Source organism: Haplochromis burtoni, unplaced genomic scaffold (assembly GCF_018398535.1).
Source record: "Haplochromis burtoni strain Fernald_Lab_line unplaced genomic scaffold, NCSU_Asbu1 Contig_25, whole genome shotgun sequence".
NCBI lineage: Eukaryota > Metazoa > Chordata > Actinopteri > Cichliformes > Cichlidae > Haplochromis > Haplochromis burtoni.
In genome coordinates, this window is record NW_024582386.1 from 1,776,139 (window position 1) to 1,797,572 (window position 21,434).

General features: G+C 44.8%; 1 protein-coding gene and 1 long non-coding RNA gene across 3 annotated transcripts in view; both read left to right on the forward strand.

Moving 5' to 3' along the window:
• The window catches only part of jarid2b (jumonji, AT rich interactive domain 2b), a 106,277-nt gene that overhangs the window by 688 nt on the left and 84,155 nt on the right, over positions 1-21,434 (forward strand). The window lies entirely within an intron of this gene.
• On the forward strand, positions 7-20,965 carry LOC121814190. Its single transcript, XR_006054176.1, has 2 exons — positions 7-5,220; positions 5,330-20,965. It is a non-coding gene; the product is annotated as an uncharacterized LOC121814190 (long non-coding RNA).

Consider the following 21,434-nt stretch of genomic DNA (forward strand, 5'->3'; position numbering starts at 1 on the left):
GTAAGTGAACGCTGGTATTTATTATTATTATTATTGCCAGAAATGCTCACTGATATCGGCTCTATTCAAGTTTGCCTTTGCTCGCCTCGATGAAAACGCATAAACTTTCCATCACGGGCTGGTGAAGGTTACCATCATGCAGCCTGGGCTCCATTTGGGTCAAATATCCTCCAAAATGTAACGCCTTTAAGTTGCCTCGACGTGTTAACAATAACATGTCTTCTTCTTTCCTTTTTTAATTTAAAGAGACAGCAATGTTTATTCAACGTCTGCTGCAGCGTTTCTTCGACACCGACCATGTTTTAGGCTATTTGAACATCGGGTGCTTTAGTGGTGCTGGTTGTAGCAGTGAAGGGGGATTGCTTCGCTTATTTTGGCCGGTTTAAACCCGTGATTTTGTGCATAGCATGCTTCGGCTGTGCTACAAGGCCCCTAAAAGGTTTTAAATTAAAAGACTTGGCAAACAGTTTCCCAGAATACGCTTTTGTTCGCTAGCCGTTTCTTGCTACTCAGAGTCGTGAAGACGAGCCTGTCGGCCATGGCTCGGCTATTGCGACTTCATTTCGTCCCATGCTGAGCATTTCGGAATATATGGCTTACTATAACCCGTCCTCATGCTCGAGTCTATGGGTGGCTAAGTGTTACAGTCCTGGCGCAGGGTGTATATATATATATCTGTGTGTGTGTGTGTGTGTGTGTGTTTTTGGCGTGGGGCTGACAAACCGACATGTTTCGCGGACTGTTGTGGCTCTTTAATTTTCTCCGTGCAGCAGGAAAAAGGGGTCATGCGATTAGGCATTTTCATTCAATTTCCACCTCTCGAAACGCTGCGGGCACACTCCTGGGTTTGTTTGTTTGCTACACGCCTGCCCTCGGCTTTTACCGCCGTTGTACAAGTCAAGTCCAGCGCCGGTGTCAGCGATTTTGGCAGGTCTTCGTGTGACCTCTGAGAAGGAGCAGATATTGCAGCAGCTCGCTGAGGGTATAACTCCATTCTTTCTCTCTCTCTCTCTCTCTCTCTCTCTCTCTCTCTCTCTCTCTCTCTCTCTCCTTTGCTATACTACGGGAGGTGTTGGGAGGGGGGGGCGATAGCTAACTAGCCTTTAGGTCCTCCTCGGCTGCTTAATTCGGTTTAACGCGACACTACTTGGTGGACATGTTTGAGACAAGTGTTTCTAAGCGGTTCCATCTTTTTAAAGAGACTGTGTTCAGTCGCATTGCAGAGGTTCATGTATGAAGCGACCATTTTCTCCCTCTCTCTCTCTGTGTGTCCCTGCAAGTAACACTGGTGAATTTTGTAGAGGAGGAAGGGGCTGTGAAACCAGGAGCTAGTCCAGCTCGGCCCTGGCTTTAATTACAGTCTCGCTATAGCGGTCCATCTGCGTGACCTAAACAAAGACGTTAATCTCGCAGTGTGCTTGTACTTTAGCCACCATCATTTATTTATTTTTAAATTATGACTGCCCCCCCCCCCCCAAAAAAAAATAATAAAATATATATATATATATACTTTATTTTTTTTGCACTTCGTTGATGTATAGATTGTTGCTGTGCGCCCACCGGACACATTGTTGCCTTTATTTGCACGAGGCACGAGGCATCTCACGTGCGCTAATGCTCGACTGACTGAAGTCTGCAGAGCTAAACACACCCCCCTCCCTCCAAAACCCATCCTCACTTAAACGCCAAGTGGACTACACCTATAAAAGTGTGCACTTCTTCTATAATTTATTTTTATTTATTTATTTTTGGAGCAGGGTGCGTTCAAAATCATAGTCTCAAAAAGTGTTGCAAATGGCCAAACCGAGCAACAGGTCTGTGTGAACAATTGGGGGGTCTGCGTCCGTGCAGTTGCTCGTGAGCTTTTTGTTTGCCCCGCAACAAGTGCAGAGAATTATTAAGGACACTTTGGTTGCTTGGTTTTTGTTTATTATTTTTTTTAGGGTATCCCCTTGTGTCCTATGAATAAGTGTTGGAAAAGTAGGGCATTACGTCACTGACCCATCACTGATAAATTATTGTTGCTGGCATCAACATTGCTGGAAAGCAACATAAAGGAGAGTCATCTTTAGCAAAGACTCAATAAGTGCCGGTTATTCATTGCAGCTCAGGCTTTTTTTTTTTTGGAACTTCACTACTACGTGAATATTACAGAAATAAAGTGCTCTTTGTCCCCATGGTGAAAATATGATTATTATTATATCAATTATCTTCAGCCATGATGGTGATCTTTCTGACACAATCTTCCTCTGAGCGTGACCGGATAGTTTCAGTTACATTGATGTTAACTGACCATAAATTCTGCTGTGCGTGTGTGTGCGCGTGTGTGCACGTTTGTGCTGTAATAGTGGGATGAGTGTTGCAAAGATGACACGTTTTTGATCGGATCCGCTTATGTGTAAGCTTCTCCCTGAACTGAGGAAACAGGATGTGCTGTAGAAATTATGACTAACTGATATAAAAGTCCCCATCTAAAATTGAGGCATTGCATTGTGGCCAGCCAGTTTCAGGCTTTCTAAAACTGGAAGGGTTTTAAAAAAAATAAATTAATTAATAAATTTAGCCTTTTAATAACTCGTTGTAGTATTAGCTCTGGTGACAAAGCATCTGGACTTTGGGATGGGGGCTGCTTGACTGCAGGATGCACATCCCAGTGCTATGTGTGTTTTTGTGTGCATGTGTCTCACATCTGTCATGTGTTTTCTGCAGCTGCAGTCAATGCATAATGTTTGGCCCGAACCAAACTAGGCCCCCAAACGCATTTACAAAAACCTGGAGGAGTCCAGCTCGTCAAGGCCCAGCTCCCCCCCAATGCTTTGAGACAGGACTCTTGGCCCCTTAGTGAGCCACCCCTCCCCCGGTAATTAGCGTAAGACAATTATACATGCTTGGCTTAACCATTTCCCCCTGAAACATGAGCGCGGGTTGCCACCCTTGCCTTCTGCACCCGATGAACGCCCGCTGTCTGCGAATGACACTGAAAATTCAACGGTCACAAACGATTTCAAAATAGTGAAGTGAGCGAGTTCTTTTGGGGAAAAAAAGCAAAACGAAACAATGCAGGGCGATCATCATTTCCCACAGGGATTGCAAACGCCAGTGTTGAGAGAACAAATCCAGAGGACAAGCTCACCGGTCTCCTGCTTTCATGTCAGCGAAGAAAATCTATTTTTGTAGGTTTATTTTCTTATTTGTTGGCGCCTTCTTGAGCCAGGGGTCAGCTCTGTGTAATGGCTGAGGTATCACTAATGTGTGGCAGACTTGTCCTGTCTAACGAAACATGACGCACTGTGTTGGTGTGTGTGTGAGTGTTGTAAGCGAGAGTAGCTGCTCAGTGCAGTCAGGCCATTTTGTGCAGAGTCTGCTCTTCCTGTAGGCCCCAGCAGGGGCTAGGCCTCTGATTCAAAGTGTGTGTGTGTGTGTGTGTGTGTGTGGGACAAGCACAGCTGCTGCAGGGGCCTTTACAAATGTAAAGAGGCTGTCAGTGTTTGTTTCATCAGGCGCACAACTGATGAGGGCCAAGTTGAAAATCCATTGCACTGTGAGTGTGTGCGTCGAGCACGCACAAAAAGAGGAAACAAAAATAGAGAGCATGGCAAGAATAGGGGAGTGCAAAGGCACAGACTCTCCCTCCTCCTTCCTCTCTTTATCCCCCCCCCAGTCTTTCGGCCTCGCTCTCTCTCTCTCTCTCGTTCTTGAGCTGTCCAAATGAAATGTGGGCCTCATGTAGGACCATGAAGAGAGGGTCACAGGGTTGTTTTTTCACCGTGCCTGAGCCTCAGTGCGGTTCATTTAACCTTATGTTTCAATGCAAATTCTCCTTTCATGAGCTCTCTTCTCCTCACGTGTGCAACATGGCAGGGTTCACTTTCCAACCTCTCTGTCACTATGACTACGGGGGCAAAAGCAAAGTGTACCGTGGCAAGAGCGACATTTTACTGCCTGTTTATTTTACTGTTTACTACAGTTGAGTTCCACGCAACCGCTTCTGTGAAGGTGCTTCCCATATATTTTCCACGAACGTGAGGACGGGGGGGTAAGGTGAGGATTGAAATGGCAGCATTTTGGGTGGGATCGAATGAAAAGCAATGGAGGGGGGTTCTTTTAATCTGAAACTATCATTACTCTCCTTTATTGTATTGTTTTGTTTTTACATTCACCGATAGGGGGGCAAAATAAAACCTGGACCTGCTTTTATTGCATTGCCAGGTTGTAACAGCATGGCATAAAAGCAACTGCCAGCAAAATATAAAAGTCCTCATGGAGATTACTGGCAGTTTGCACACAGTGCAAAATGAAGGAAACAAAATCGCGATTTTATGTGCTGCTTGCACTGCGCAGAGAAATCAAAGCCTAAAAAAAACCCATACAAAACACAGCCATATGTATCAAGAGCTGAAGTTGGCAGGTATGTGAACATCACCAGGCGTTAGTTAATGTGTCCCCATGCAAACAGTTGTGTGTTGAAGCAGAAGAGAAGAAGCAGCCTTCCCACACTGCAGGCCCAGCCTCACATCCCTTTGGCCTCATCCTTCCTCTCACAGGGCCTGCTAACTTGACAAGCGCTGCCAGAAAGATCTCTGGGAGTGAAGTTGGCTAGCCCAGCCTCATTTTAATCCAATCTTCTTCGTTCCTTTAGATTTTTTTTTTTTTTTTTTTAATGTACGTATTTATTAGGTTTGCACTTTAAATGAGAAGGCAGTGTGGCTTTTATGCTTAAATGAAGTCTGCTTTGCCAGTGGAGAGTTTACGGCATCATTACAAGCGTTCTGTGAGTTGCCGGCTTCAATTTGGATCGGCGAAAGGTGTTCAGCGGCCTTCTAATGCCAAGGTAGCTCGGCTACTTCCTCTAACATAAACCCCTTCGTACCCATTACCTCCCTCTGCCTTCGCTCCCCTTCTTCCCTGCATCCCTTTCCTACTCCATTATGTCACAGGCGCGCAAAGCACAAACTCCTGTTATGCAACACGACCTTTTCTCTTATCAGCTGTTGGCACCGAGCACAATCTCCGGCTCTTTGCTGGCACTGATGCACGCACTCACAGACACGCACAGGCAAAGGTCTTTAGGTGTACACCTGCAGTCAGTAGGTGAGATAAACTGGTTTTAAAACCAACCTCGACGCGTTTCGTGGGTATCAGCGGCTCGAGCTATTTGCAAGAGCAGTGAAATAAAACTGGGTGTGACGCTCTTTGTTATACGTGTGTGTGTGTGTGTGTGTATTTTGGTCAGGAGTAGTGCGCATAAGCCTATGTAGGTGTGTCTTTTAGGAGGAAACAGTCCAGTAGTTGGACACACTCCAGTAGTGGAGAGCCCATACAGATAGAGGTGTGTGTGTGTGACGTACACCACTTGCGTTCCCTCTGTGTGCATCTACATTTGAGTGATTTATTTCCTCCTGCCCCTCTAGGTTTGGATGGAGATTTTGGGGAGGGGAGTGTGAGACAGCTGGTCAGCCCCCGTGTGTGTGTGTGTGTGTGTGTGTGTGTGTGTGTGTTTGCCACAGCTTATCCGTTCAGGATCCCCGTGAAGCTGAATCAACACTTTAGCTTTGTCTTTGGTTTGGCCTTGGCCATAAGAAGGCCAGCGAAGGACATTCATCCACAGTAGGATGTAAATTATTATCGGTCATGATATCATCCTCCGAGCTCTGTCAGGTGCCTTCTTTTCACATTACCTACGGTTGCTTTTGTTTCCAGCGCAGCCTTTTTAATCTATGCTCTCTGGAATCACCGAGCCGCTGTCGCTCGCACCGGCATTAGCTTTTAATGACCATCGTGCGCGCCTCTTGACCGATCTGCGCTCACCTTCTCCCCGCTTTTCATCTCGACCGCATCAGTTTAATAAACACTCCTCACATTTTCATCCCGTGGTCAATCCCATCTGATCCCCTGTTGTGACTCCCGTCGCCTTTTTAAACATCCAGTGAATTACGCCTCAGGGGAGGATGAAGCAACAAGAGCAGAGGCTCAGTCACTATCGATCCTCCGTTCCTCCCCTTAGCTTTCTGCCTGGAATATCACAGTTTCTCTCGTCGCCCGCACGGCCGCGCGCACGACTTCACGAAATATCTCGGCCGAGCCGGTTCAGATGAGGAAATCCCTGGGCTTCCTTTTTGAATGCAGACGTATCGTGTTTTCTGTAAAGATAGCTAGTTGCACAGTGTCATCAGATACCGCTCCGGGAATCCTGTTCACGCTTACCATGAAGTGTACATTCATAGCTGTTCTTGTTATGCGTTTACAGTCTCGCAAGCTTTCTGCTAAGCACAGTAATCTATGAATCACTCTTTTATGATAGATGGAGCAGCTTGTCTCTTTCTGCTAACAAGCCACTGGTCACTCTATTTAGACCCCTCTTTGGCACGGTGCTCACTTGGCTTACACATTGCTCTCTCATTAAATCTTTTTTCCCCTCACTCCAGTGTTTTTTTTGTTTTTTGTTTTTAATTTAATTTTTTTTTTTTAAGTTACATTTATTCCTTTTATCCCCATTGTAGCCATTTGTAGCTCTCAAACGTGCATGGGTCGGTGACCTTCCCTCAGTTAAAGAGCACTCAAATATAACCCTTTTATTTATTTATTTTAAATAACCAAGCATTTGGCCTCTCATGAGGGGGAGGCCTTAATTCAGGATGGCAGATCCCTCCCCTCCTAGTCATGTGGCGTAATGAGCCATTGGAGCAGAGTGGCTGGGTGGCCAGTGTTGCTGCTTAATCTCTATTTTTAAGCTCTTGCAGAATTTTTTTTTAACGGGGGTTTACTGGGGTGTGGGGGGGAATATGTAGAGACAGAACAGAGAGTCTAAATCTTGACTTGATCTTTAGAGCAAAATGTCTGCTCACAGAAGAGGTGTTAACTGCATCTGGCCCTCTTCTTGCAACAGTTCAAACAGTATGTAGAGGAGTGGAGCCGAACATGTTTCTGTGCTGAAACGCGGTCTTTGGGGAGGGGAGGGGTCCGTGTTGTGGCTCCTGCTCCTGAGCTGTCGGATGTGCCCGGTTCCCTTGTCAGCGCGGATGTGCGAGAACAGGAGGGATGAGGAAGGTAGCGGCAGGATAAACTTGATTTGCAGGTGAAATGCTCATTCTTCCTCAGTGCGTCCTTCCTGCACCCACATTCTCTTACAAAAAAACATCACATTATCCCTGCTCCCGGCTCCCATCATGTCTTATAATGGAATACAGAGTGGAATTTTTGAATCTGTTCCACTTCGATCTCTCACCCTCCTCCCTCTCAGCTCATTTGCTCGATTACTCAGCACAGCTTTGGAGATAGAGAGGCATCGGGGAGTTTTCTGTTAAGACACCGAGGACAAGGAGAATAAGGAAGGGGACACTTTCTCTTTTTTTTTTTGTTTTCTCCACGCCTAGCTGTGAAATTGCAGAGGAGCTGCAGAGGAGGAGCCCGTGCATTGTTGGAATCTGTTTCCTTGTCGTGTGTGTGTGTGTGTGTGTGTTGCGCGTGTTGCATATGAGAATAATTTGTTAGAAAGGCCAGACTTCTCAGCGACACGTTTAGGTTGTTGGTAGTTTCGGAGCTCTTCCTCTTACATCTTGCATTCCTCCATCTGCTTTGTTTTGATTTGCACTGCCAAAGAAAACTTCGCAGTCTTCTTACAGTTTGATACGACACATCTGTGTGAGCGCCCAGCCCGACACACACGCAGCGCTCAAACATACACGCACGAGGGCATGTAGCATGTAGTCCGAGCCTCCGGGGGTTGTGATGCCACAGTTGGTAAATCTTTCACATTTTTTTTTATTTTATTAAATAGTCACATGAATCTTTTTTTTTTTCTATTCCCACAAATGGAAAACATGTTTAAGAAGGGTATGAATAGATAAGTTGGTGAAGTAATATCGACTTTTCTTTCCTTTCTTTTGCCCATTTATTTTTTTTTTTTTTCCTTCTCTCTAAGGTGCTTTTTAAGGCTTTCCACAGAGGGAAGCAGAATGTGAGTCAAAGGCATTGTTCCCCCTGTTTTAACCTCTGCTCAATAGATGAGGGCTTTTACAATTCTCGTAGCTGCATGATTTCCTCCAGGCCGCGCAGCAGGGAGCTATAGTGCATGGTACACTGAGGAGAGGGCGCCAGACTCTGGGCTGAATGTCTGGCCGGCCTCCCCCTGGCCCTGGATCAAACGTTACAAGGCCCGGGGGAGGGAGGGAGGGAGAGAAGTGAGAGAAGTGGGCTCTGGAATGTGCAACCTGTGATCGTCAGAGAGAAGAAATCCAGGAGGATAACAATAATCAAATTAGGCACCATTTCAAGTAGAATATCCATGGTGATCTTGGTTAAAGGCAAGGCCTGCTCCTTCAGACTGAAGCTCTTTGCTGATGTAAACCTCTGTTTGTTGTGTGTGTGTGTGTGTGTGTGTGTGTGTGTGTGTGTGTGTGAGTGTGTCTATTTAAAAGATGTAATTGTTTGAGGATGTGGAAAGGAAATGAGGTAACTGAGCCAGATTGTCACAGATGCAGAATGACGACTTTCACACACTGTAATGAGTAATGTAGAAACAAATTCTGGATAAACATTAATGACAAGCCAAAGAGCAGGAGGTTAACCCCCCCCTCCCCCTTGGCTATGCGTGTGATGTGTAGCTTTACGTGCACGAAAGGTGGGGACTTGAACCTCCCACCCCCGGCTTATAGAAAGTGACACGCAGACACTATTTCTGAGCAAACGACTTCTTGTTTTTTGTTTTTTTTTTCTCTTTAGGTTGTTGTTAAAGCATCAGGATCGCGGCTGCATTCTGGGGAAGTTACTCGATTTGTCTTGCAGTGATATGAGTAATCAATTTTTTTGTGAAACTGAGAACATGTAGTTGAGAAGGGAAAACTTTTTTAAAATTTTTGTTTCAACACAAGTCAGTAGAATAGTTTTAAAAATAGAAATTTTAAAATTGAGACTAAAGACTGCTGCAGATGAAATTGTGAGACTATGGAGGAAAACAGAGAAAGTAGCGCAGCAGTAACCAACTCTTTCTTTAGAATAGAAAATGTACTTTTCGCTGTTCTGTTGTTTACTCATCCTTTTTCTTGTATTACACAGATCTTATGATTATATTCCGTAAGCTGCGATAGTCATAGGAAACGGTTAGGCTTTCGCAATTTCTGACAATGCCTTATTTCTTGACCGTAAGCCCTTTCTTTGCTTTAAACATTATTGACAGACACTTTCACTTTGAGCAAGCACCCCGTCATTCAGTCACAGAAATCAAGAGTGGAATTTCATGTTAGTCATAGCGCTCGGTCACTTATGACGATTGTTATTTCGTTTGCTTTAAAAAATTCCTGTCTGGAGACCCGAGTGGTGGAGAACTGCTGCCTTATTACATAATTTCACCGTTAATCGATAGAGTAGATCTACTCTCTGCAGAATAGTTTCATTTTCCAGGAGATGGTTTCATTCTTCTTCTTCTTTTTCCTTGCTTTTCTCACTTCTTGAGATTTGTATGTGTGCAGTGTTGTAGCTGTATTTAAATTTGCAGCTGTCACTCCTGTCTTTATGTGTCAAAGTTGAGTCAGATTTCATGCATGGGCACCAAAACCCAACTGTATGCCACCAAAAATAATATTGTGAGTTGTGTGTGAAATTTAAGATTAGCCCATGTTTGCTATTAGTTTGATCACCTCTAACCGGTATTTTTGATTGATTTATATTTTTGATGTTTTGGTTGATTGGAGCCCATTCATGCCATTTATAAAGCCAGAGTTTGAGCCTGTATGTTAGAGAGAAATTGTTGACTTTTGTCTTTAAGATGAGCTAATAATAATCGTATAGGCTGGAAAAATTCGCTCACAAACAAAATGGAAATCTTGGAGGAAAAAAGATGCAACCGGCACCATTAAGCATCGCCCACAAGTGATGACACGTCTGATGGTGATCTACATTTTGAGGTTCAATGCGCTGCGCGATCAACAGCTGATAACAGATTTTACAGCACTGCTGTAATGTACGTGAGAAGCTAGCTCTTGATCTGGATCCGTTTGGGTTTTTCTTTTTTTAAATACTGAGAAATTCAGTGATGGATTTATTTGAAAGGCTGACTCAGACAAGTGCAGCCAGTAACGCAGTTATCTAATTTATACACGAGTACCACCCTGCCGGGTGACTCGGGATCAAACCAGCAGCTGGTTGGAGAGCAAAATATCAAAAACATCGATAATAAGTGTCTCTCTTTTTAATTTCTTTTACTGGTTTACCTTTACGCTCCCTCCTCTCTGCTCAGCATTAGATTAATTTTTCACTTCCTATTCTGACTGCAGTTTGAGATCAACTGCTCGATGGAGTGTGATGTAAGCATGTGAGCGCGTCGCTCTCCTGTAGGGCGCTAGCTCAGCTGACGCCATCTAATAGCCCCTCATGCATCACCTTCGCTCTTCGTTCCCATTGTACCGATGCCATTATTCACCTCTTTCTGAAACCCCTTCTCCCTCCACACGGTTTGTCCCCTACGCCGTCTGTTCTTTCACGTTAACACACATCTTTCTAACCTCCTCTCAGCATTTATACTGCAGTGTCCCTCACCTCCCCACCCCTCGCTACCACATCCCTTTCTCTGGGCCCCTTAGGCCCCCGAATTTGCCTTTGTGTTCGACAGTGTAGCTAGTTGAGCAAGAGTGTGTGTGTGTGTGTGTGTGTGTGTGTGTGTGTGTGTGTGTGTGTGAGATGAGTTGCAAGGGTTTTGTCCCAAACTGAGTTGAAAATCATTCCTTAATTGCCTCTTGTTGTTTTCTTTCCCCCCTGTACTCCTGAAGCCTACGCCGCAGGTCCGAAAGCAGAGGGACTCCCTCGCCTAAGCCCTGATTTTGTTTCGTAACGTTCTCTGGCTACGCTGTAATCTGCAGTCATACAACTGCAGCAACAACAACAGACACACACAGCGGCTTTAAAAGGGCTTAAGATGTTGGACACCGCAGAATACAAAGAAAATGGGCTTTGATTTCGCACTTTGAGGTGTAGGTGAGATGTAAATGAGCTGTTGTTTTCAGTGTGAGAGCTGTTAGTTTAGCCGTCAGTATCTTTGTTTTCTGAGTTTTGACATTCTTGATTTTATTTATTTATTTTTTTGGGTAAAAAGTTTTGAGGCAACGTCACTTTTGTTTTTGTACTTTAACGGTCACGTGCTTTGTATGTTATTCCCTGCGGGAGTAATAGATTTGGAAATGCACATTAGGAATTAAGGAGATGTGCATTATGACCCACAGCTGTCCCGTCTCCAAACTCTGAAGGCCTACTTTATTTTATTTATTTGTTATAATCAGTTATGGCAAAGTGATTTCTCTTTTCTGTGTGAAAGCACTGCCCGGTTCTAGAGTCTGACCTTTTTAACCCTGTGATTGTGAAGGTGTAAGGGTAGGTTAGTTTGTGTGCGTGTTTTCCCTAAAGGCTAAAAGTGTCTTGAAAGATTGTTTGCTTTAGCTGAAGACCATCTTCTTTCTGTCTGAACGTTTTTCAAACTTTAAATGGGAGCGTGATGTGGCCCCTGATTAATGCGCCCGGCCCATTTCACTTGTTTGGAGGTGCTTTTTGAGAAATCTGGGCCCTGCAGATCAGCTTGATGTGCAGCAGCGTGCATGAGTTTAATGTAGATAAAGCAGAAGACCTACATTTACTGTGGCGACAGGCTTGAACCTGTGACACTGGTGTGAAGGAGCATTTGTGTTGGTGGTTAGGCCCTGCTTTTCCTGTTAACCTTCAGAGAAGCGCTATGGTGGCTTCCATTAACGATCAGCTGGCAGTCTTATCTCCCTGCTAATCTGCGTCAACCCTTTCCGCTCTGAAAGGGTTGACGCAGATTTACTTTCTAAATGTATTTATTAGCCCCCCCCCCCAAAAAAAAAAAAAATCTTAAAATGGGGCAAGGGTGCTGAATGATGACAGGAAATGTTGACATTTGGGGTTTGAACTTTTTGGTGTGTGGAAAGGCCCAAATCGAGTTTGACTGACATGTCGGGCTCTTTACAGGATGAGTCTGTCGTAGTTGTTTGGACACAGGATTTTCTTTCCTCCCCATACCTCAACGAACTTAAAATGAGAGGACATGAAGCGCTGTCGTGGCTTCAGTCTGCACCACAATTACAGACGAACAGCCAAAACGTGCTCGCAGCCCCTGATGATCTCCCTAAAACCATGCCTCCCGCTCTCCCTCCCCCCCCGTCCTCCCGTCTGTCTGCCTCGCTCCCACTCCCCTTTAATTTTTACTCCGCCGCAATATCCTACCTAGACCGTGATTGTTGTTTTCTGAGAGCTGGAGCGGTGTTGTTGTAACATAATCATTTAGTCTCCCTCCCGTGGTTCTGGCAAGCTGCACGCTGAAATCCATCCACTGCTCATTTTTATGGGGAGCAAATTTGTTGTAGCTACTGTGACTGCTGCTGGCTCTCCTTCGCACTGTATTTACCGCAGTAGATGGATATCTCCCCCCGCAAAACATTTGAGAGATGACACATGTTGTATATACACATTTAATATACCCCAGAGGTCATGCCTGTGAATTTGATTAGTGCGGCTGAAATATGATGGTTGTGATATCGAGTGACTTGGCCTATATTGAATTTTTAATCTCCCGTGTCGACTCCGGCTTACGTGACGTACTCTTCGTTCTGATCAGTGGCGTTGGAGCCGGAGCGTTTGCTGGGTGTCCCGTAGCGCCGAATCAGCGTAGTGAAACATGACACCTTGGGAATTTTTCTTTTAAGTTTAACTCGAAATTGTTTGTATTTATGGGAAAACGCACAAAAGTTGAGGTGTTACAAGGATTCATCCTCAGAATGACAGTTTATAGCAGAGCCCCTTTGAAATACCGTGTGGCATCATGGGAAAACTCCTGTATTCTTAGCACTTCTGTAAAGCAAGAAACTAATCTTACCTGCTCACTCTCCTCCTATACAAATTATTAAATTAAAACACATCACTCATTTAGTTACTCGAGTTATTATCGCATCTGCGGCGCAGACCAAATCCCCCTGAATACTCCCTTTTTGTGTGTGTCACAGATGGGGGCACCTAAAGGGGGAAACCCTGATCGATTCGTGGGGCCCAGAGCTGCACAGGGGGGCCCTGTAACATGACAGGGATTAGATATTTATTGTTTCAAGTGCAGAGCGAGTTGTTGACGTGAGGCCCCCCTCTGAGTTCCTAGCTGCGCTTGTGGTTGCAAAATCGCGAGAGGTTCAAACAGCGAGAGGTTATCGTCTCTCTCCTCTCGACGGTGGAATAAATCCCATAAACAATCCATCTACAGTGCGGTTTAAAAACCCGAAACGACCGTGAGTCTGGAGGATTAAACGACTCCAGCCCTCGCGGACGTGTCCACTGCTTTGACAGCGAGCTTGCATGCGATTTCCATAAATGAAGGCGTTGATGTATGAATAACTTGTCAGATGGATTGATTTGCGAAGGCGTCTGTCACTCACAGACGCAGTTTATTGTGATTCAGGTCCAACCTGACCCATCAGAAGTTAACAGACATTGAACGACTTGCCGATTCTAAATTGCTGTAGTTCACCTTTTTTTTTTTTTTTTGGAAACTGTTATTTTGTTTGCCTCTTCTCATGAGAGAGTACAAAGTAAAGTTAGGCTGACACCAGACTTTGCTTTCCTTATGGGACGAATGTTCTGCATGACAAGGAGGTGAATGCGTATCCATTTGGAGTCTGCAGTCTCCTTTCTTCTGCTTTCTCTTTGTCCCCTTTTCTGTTCTTTCGCCCTCTCCTTTAGTATCTCTCAGGCTGGTAGGTGTTTTCAATGCAGCTATTGTCACTTCTCAAAGAGCGGGGGGGGGCCTCGTGAGACCCCCGTCCCCCTCCCAACAATGGGCACATGCTTCCCCCTCTGTGGGATTCCCGTGTCTTGGTGTGTGTGTGTGTGTGTGTGTGTGTGTGTGTGTTGTTTGGTGTGTGAGATGGTTGGAGGTGTGTGATGAGGCCTTTGTGGGACTGGGAAGCACCTCTCATCCCTCTGTCGTGTTCACCTGTTTTAGCTGCAGGTGTTATGGCAAACTGAAGATCAACCATGACCGTGGATAACCGCAACGCCGTTAAATAAAAATACACACAGCTGTGGGGTAATTTTACACTTGTGTGATTTTTAGACAGATTTCATGTATATCGAATTTTATCTGGAAACTACCTGAAATTACTTTTTTTTTTTTTAAAGCTTTTTATTAAGAATCTCTTTTAGCACGAGCGGCCTGCCTTTTTTCAGCTGTAGCGCAAACCTTCTAACCTTTTATCATTTTGCTCTTTTTCATAAATATGAATAGCAGAACTGCTTTTGTTAAGGCATGCAAGAGACCTTTACTCTGTATTCACAGGCTGTAATCCATGAATCGACTATTAGGCTGATTGACTGAGTTGTGGTCAAACTATCTGCAGAAAACCCTTTATGCTATGAGAATTAGTTACATTTTCAGGTGTAATAACATGTAACCAACAAAAGGATCCCAACAGAAGCCAGGAGGAGTTTTATTAGTGCTTGAAGTGGTGCGTGTGCTCTCATATGCCGTGTAAAAAGATGGATCTAACGGCACTTCTGATGTTTTCTCTGTCAGTTCTGGATGAATATTCGGTGCAGAAAACGCATCAAGGCCATTTAATTTTTTGGGGGGGGGGGTTGAAAATTCTCTGAATGGAGATGCCTTGTGGGACATCCAAAGCTGCAGTGATGAAGAGGGGAAAAAATCTGTCCCTGTCGTTTGAGGATCAAGGCACAGGATTAGAAAATGTGATCTCTAAATACAAAACCTGAAAGCTGTAACAGTGGAGGCCTTAAAACTTAAAAGGTGCCTTTTGCGGCGGTGATGAGAAATCTTTCTCTCTCTCTTTTAAAAAAAACAAAACAAAACCTTTCTATTCTCCTCACGTACACAAACAGACAAGATGGCTGCTTGAGGCTGGAGCTGGCTGTTACACCTCCAGCCGACATAGGGGGCACCTTTTTTCTTTTTTTTTTTTCTTTTTACCATCTCTTAACCACAAGAAAAAGAAGTAGGGGGATTGAAACATTGGGTTAGGAGCTGCTTCTATTCCTGAGCATTCACACGAACAGCAGATTTTTATTTATTTATTTATTTTTTTGGTCCTGCTGTCTTTCTGCGGAGTTTATGTTGAGCCTGGCCAGTGTTTCCCTCTGTGCGACGGTAAAGAAGTAGGTCAGAGAAGAGATCCCATTCGGCTTGAGCTTAGCTGTTAGTGCTAGTGCATGTGCAACTGCATACATGTGTGGGCACACGGTGTGTAATTTGTTTCCTTCCGCCAGGAACCAGCCTGACCTCCTCCGGCTTCTGTGCGTGTGTGTGTGTGTGTGTGTGGGGCAGCGAAGCCACGGCAGAGCTCTGCTCAGCATCGCTACAAGCAACAGAGTCAGCAGTCATATGCAGACTGATAGCTGAGGCAGTGATGAGAGGAGGCGGAGACTGGACAGGGAAAGCTCTTTTTTTTTTGCTCTTTCAAAGATGGGGTGTTTGTTTGAGGAATGCCGAGAGAGGGGAAAAACGGGCACTGGCACGAAAGGCAGGCAAAGAAATGTAGAGGAAGAGGTAAAACTGGAAGGGTAAATTATGTCTCTCATACTCGCTCATTTCACAGCGCACTGCTGTTGTTAGGGGATGGCTGAGCTGCTCCACCCCTTCCCCCCCACAAGAGCCAATCCACTATCATATTCCTCCCCATCCTGCCATCTGATTGGTGGGCTCTCTGAGCCAGAGGAATAAAATGGGATTGATGGGGTAATCTGGGGCCGGGGCTCAGGGCAGCAGTAAGGTAAGCCTAACCTGGGAATCAGGACAATTGTACAGGACAAGAATGTGGCTGTGGTCGCACAACTGAGAGGAAACACATGAACGGCTCAGATTTAAGAGTTTAAGTCTTTATTTTTAAAGAACACACGCCACTCATCCTTTTAGCTCTAGTGTTTAAAGCATATGTGCAAGTAATGCTTAATTCTGAATGTTCATGAAAATGGCAGCATCTGTCATCAGTTTCCAAACGTGAATCTCAAATCCTAATGTGCCCCTGGAGTTGTGAAGGTGGGTGGTTGACTGCTACCTCATACAAATTTCGCTTTAAAGTATCAAAAGATAGACTAGGTAGCGTAAATAACTTTTAAAAAAAATATATAAATATATATTTTGTATTGCACAACATGGCACTGCTGAGCTACAGAGGGCTAAACAACTGACTGATGTGAGGGCCTTGGCAGAGGAAAAGCCATGGCTGCACCTTCTCCCCTCTGGGTATTGTCATGGCTCTGAATGGCTAATGGGAAGTGAAACCAGAGCTGGAGATTGCTCTGTAATGGCTTCTGAGCTATGTCCTTGGGTATGTTGTACACTGTACAAGAGCTGAGTTTTCTTAAGCTTTGTTTGCATCAGGAGAAATGCTAAAAAAAAATGCATTTGTTACACATCTTTCTACTTCCATAGGCTGGGAGGCGATTTTTGAGGTAGCTTCTTCCTTTTATTCTAGCGATTTGTGAGCGCACGCAGTAAAAGTATGCGCTAATGACATTCAAAGCGCACAGATCTCTCTTGTGTGTTCTTCTTTGCTTCAGTCTCCCTAAGACACCCAAGTTGTCCAGGTGAATGTAGATGAGGGGAGAGATCAGGGCGTGCTCTAATCAATGACCTGCCAAATACAATAAAAACCACTGCTTGCCTCTGGCTAGTCAATAAGTCATTGATGCAGGTGTTTGGGTGAGAGACTTCAGGTCCGGAAAACTTGTGTTGTATTTTTCCTAACTTTTCATGAATGAAAGTCACACTGATGATTATAACGTTTAAACAATTTACCAAAAAATAAATAAAAGCTGGTCATTTTGTAGTATTTGGAAGAAAGATGACAAACTCAGATTCCGCTAATTGTGACTCTTCTTCTAACTCTAAGGTTTTCCATTGCTGTCACCTCTGTTCATACACCATTCTCATCATATCTGCGATATGCTGTTTACCCCCCGAAAGAGTGTCAAAGGCACGTCCACATTGAGCAAAAATCCCCGTCTTTTGGGTTACTGGGAACTGATCAGAGAAGCTGTGTATCAGCCTTTTTTGTTTTCTTTCTGAAATGACAGTCACCACAAACCACACACTTTCACACCTTGAGGAGGAGAAAGTTTGTGTGTGGCGTGCCTAAGCCGTCCCATAAGGCCCACTCCCTTCTCCCTATATATACATATATTTATCTATATTTTAAAGCTAAAACCTGGTGGAATTAAAGAGTGTGACTCAACGGTCCAGCACCTCTGAATGAGCCCAGACGATGAACAGGCCTCAAGTTAATTATTCAAACCAGCAGGAGAGTTGCCTGGCATGCAAGCATGCACAGGGTTTCCCCAGGGATAGAGCAGGGGCCTCCTTCTCGGTCCTCCTGTTGCAGCTTCGACACGCAAACTGCTTTGAAAGAGTGAAAAATGGTTGTCTTTTAACTTGCGTCAGGTGTTGTGAATCTCACGAAGAGTACAAGTTTTTCTTTTTCTTTATTTAAATGTGAATTTGTGAATCTGTGTGCGCCGCCATTAAATGTTTACGGAGCTACTTGTATCTCTGGTTTCAGTCTTGCATGCATGCATGAAACATTACTTTCAGATAATATTTTATTCTTAGTCATCCGTATACTTTCCCCTGCACCGCCACCATTGCCTCCTCCTCCTCTTCCTCCTCAGCTGTATTGACAGGAAGACTACCTGATTTCAAATGAGTTTCATTATTACACAACTGGCAAGAAAAGCCTCCATCACCAATAAACATCAAGAGCTCAGAGAAGGGGAAAATCTGATTATGTCACCACTGGTTTTCCAAAAAATAGTCACATCCACAATCTATTACGTTTGGGCCACTCACTTCTCCAACACTGCACTTGATTGCCAGGAAATAAGATCCCACGTAGCTTTCTTTTTTCTTTCTCCCCCCTCAAATGATGCCGAGTCCTTATGCAGGTGAATTTACCACAGAGAGCTGTACGCAGACACACTGCTAGTAACACAAGCTGACATTTGCCCCTTCTGTCTTTGATCCCACTTATCCGTGGATTACAAAAGAAAAACGGCACCATGCTGTGTGTCTATACGCCGAGCCACATCATTACATCTTTTAGATGGTAATTTCTGAGAGCTCGTGTTTGTGTATGCAAGGCAGAGTGAGCGACGGTGTGTGTGTGTGTGTGTAGGTGTGCACAAGCTGATGGGGGGGGGTGGTGTTTGTATGAAACGACGGGACGCGATGGCTCTCGGCGAACAGGTCTTCCATCGGCTGCTCGCTTTACCTGGCGGGGTGGGGAGTGGCAGGTGCTACCTCTTCGGTGAGTGGAGGCGTGGAAAACGAGTACGGTGCAGTTATTACAAACGTAAGCGCCTTGACACGTACTCCTCCATTGTGATGAGCAAAGCCGAGATGATGCAAAGCCACGCACTCTCACATACTCCTCCATTGTGATGAGCTGTGCAGATAGGATGCAGAAAGCCCAGAGTCAAGCGAGTGTGTTTGTGTGAATGCATTCATGTGGTAAAGTGCATGTTTACAGTTGGATCACACCACCCAAATGCTACAGCTAAAAAAGTGTGAGATCTGAGTTTGTTGGTGGTTCTACAAAAGCTTTATTTTCTGGGGCATTTTGGCCCCAAGTACCTACGGAAATTGTACGCGGCAGATTTTGAGCTTAAAGTGGCAAACTTGGGTATTCTAGTTATCATAAAGGTGCTTTTCTTTTGTTTTTTTTCTTTAAAAGAGAGAGTAACAGTGGCATGCACAGAGGAAATGGAAAAGCTCAGAGCTGGAAAATAACCCTTAAAACCATGAACAATGGAGAAATGGCTTGAAACATCTTGACAAGGGAAAAGAAAATCTGAAAGAGTGGAAAATCCTGTCATTTTCTCCTTTATTAGTAGTCTTGTTTCTAAACTCTCACACTAATTGCCCGTACAGCCTACAGAATAGTTCACCTTGTGTTAGCATGTACAGCGGAGTCGTTCAGACGCTGCTATCTGTTAGCCTAGCACCACGTGTGGGTGGCTGGCTGGATCACAAAGGCTTCAGTGTGCCGGCCTCTCTTCCTACTGAGGCTTCGCACAGAGCAGTTTTGAATCTTTCTGACAGGATGCCATCCTCCCCCGCGCTCTGAAGCTTTAGTGGGAATGGGAACCCGGATACTGGTGATTGCAAACTTGGGGGGAACCTTAAAAAATTTTTTTTTAAAAATTCCCGCATCACGCATTAGTTGGTTTTATGGCTAGAAAAGATGACCTCCTGAGGTTTGTATCGGTCTGCACAAGCGCAAAGGGATTGAAAGTGTGGGAAAAAAATCTTGGGAAATTGAGGGGAGGCGGGTTTTGGGGGGGTTTACCCAAAGGCCTTCCTTTTCTTTTCTTTTTTTTCTTTTTCATGTGCATGTGGTTTGCGTGGCTATCAGTCACCACAAACTCACCACTTACGCTAGAAATGGAGGAGGGGAGGAAAGTTTTAAAAACCTTTGATTTCAGCGACGATTGTTTATTGGAGTAATGGTCCAGCTGTGACTGACATAGCTTGTCCAAAAAAATAAAGAGAGAGGGAGAGGACACAGGTATGGTGTGATAGAGGCGAGGCGAAGTTGTAGGCAAAAAGGAAGAGGAGAAAAGATGGGGAGCAGGTGTGGAGGGAGAGCGAATGGAAGACAAGTGGGGGAAGAACAGGGATCAATGGCTGTTCCCTAAATAACGGATGTTTGGGGCAGCAGCACTTTGGCCTGTCTTCCGCTGCGAGCAGACACTGCACAGAAGCATTTATCTGTGCAGGTTCACACATGCATTTATACACACACACACACACACACACACACACACACACACACACACACACACACACTCCCCTGTGGCCTTTCCTGTGCTAATTCTGCTTCTTTTCCCAGTTATTTTGGTTAGAGACTCTGTTAGCTCCAGACTCCCAGACTACCCCATGGCCAATAAATTGCCAGTGCCTCCTGGGAATTGTGGTTTTTAAAGGGTCATAGTCACAATGTCCCACCCACCCCCAACCCAATTACCTCCCATCTCCAAGGGTGTGTAGAGTTCACCCCGAGCCTAACAACATTACACTAAGCTCGATGTTACAATGCAGATGCCAGTTTGGCAAGGAGCACATTCATTCATTTGTTTCTCATATTTTAAATGTTTTTCGTCGGGGTTTCTTCTCTCTGTTGTCAGGTTCCTCTGGTAAGACCGAAATGCTTAACCTCAGGAATCTAAGGAATGTCCTCGCAGACCTCAGCATCTGCGCATAAACACACTTAATGCCACGTCATTCTCACTACATCGCATTTTTCTTGTATTGCTTCAGGTTTCCTTCCGTTCCCTTTTTGTCAGTGTGAGATGAACGGGGCTCGATAGATTAATACTGATTATTTATGCACGGGCCAGCGCGAAGGCGCTTCTCCATGCTGACCTGTGAGGACCTCGCTTTCAGTGACCTTTTGCTTTGGGCCACAAACGGACAAAATGAGCTTGTACACAGAGTGCACAAGTGTTTTAAGCTTTTTATAGCAGGATAAACGCTTTGCAAATCATTTTGAACTTGTTCTTCCTGCTCAGTTGAGATGAGAACACACACACACACACACTCTCTCACACAGTGAAATGCACAGGAGCACACATTTGATTGTCTTTCTGCGCTCTTGGCTCTGAAGTCGTGGCTTGATGGAAAGTGTAGTTTGAGTGGTAGATCTCTTTAAGTTGTCGCCGTTGTCTGAAGCCCTAAACCTGTTCTACTTCGGCGAAACGTGCTCCTCAGGTCTCAGCCTCTGGCACTTTTCCAGCTTCCGTGCGTGGGTGTGTTTTTGATGGACGGAAAGGAGAGAGGGGAAAAACGGTTTTGATTACAACCAGGAACGAGAAACCAGCGTTTCCTCCTCTGGAAAGGAAGATGACAATCAAGAGGAAAAGGGGTCATTGCCAGGTTAAATCAAGGAATTTATGCCTCCTTTTTTTTTTTCTTTTCTTAATGTTAGCGGGGAGATAAATTTTGACATGACACATACTCTGATTTTTTTTTTTTAAAAATAAAAAAATTCTGGGTCTCTGGATGCTCTCGTAGTTTATTAGGACATCTGCTGCTGTTCACGCCAGCTTTAAAAATCTGGCAGCAGCACACATGACCAGTGGAACTTTTTTGTTGTCTTTTTTTCTCACAGAAACCTGTCAGCTCAGTTTTTCAAAGCTTGACGACAGCATGCCCACACGGTCGACATAAAAAAAAAAAAAATTACAAACTTTTTTCCCCCTCCCTCGGCTCACTCGTTCCTAACCCCGTTCTGCTGGATGTTTCCTCAGGAGAAATCTTTCTGGTTTTCATTAAATAATGAAGCCGACATGAAAAGAACGATTCAGGGGATTCTGACTCAGACCTGGATTTGCCTCCAACGACCAACTCTCCCTCTGCTTTTCTTTCCCCCCTCCCCCCC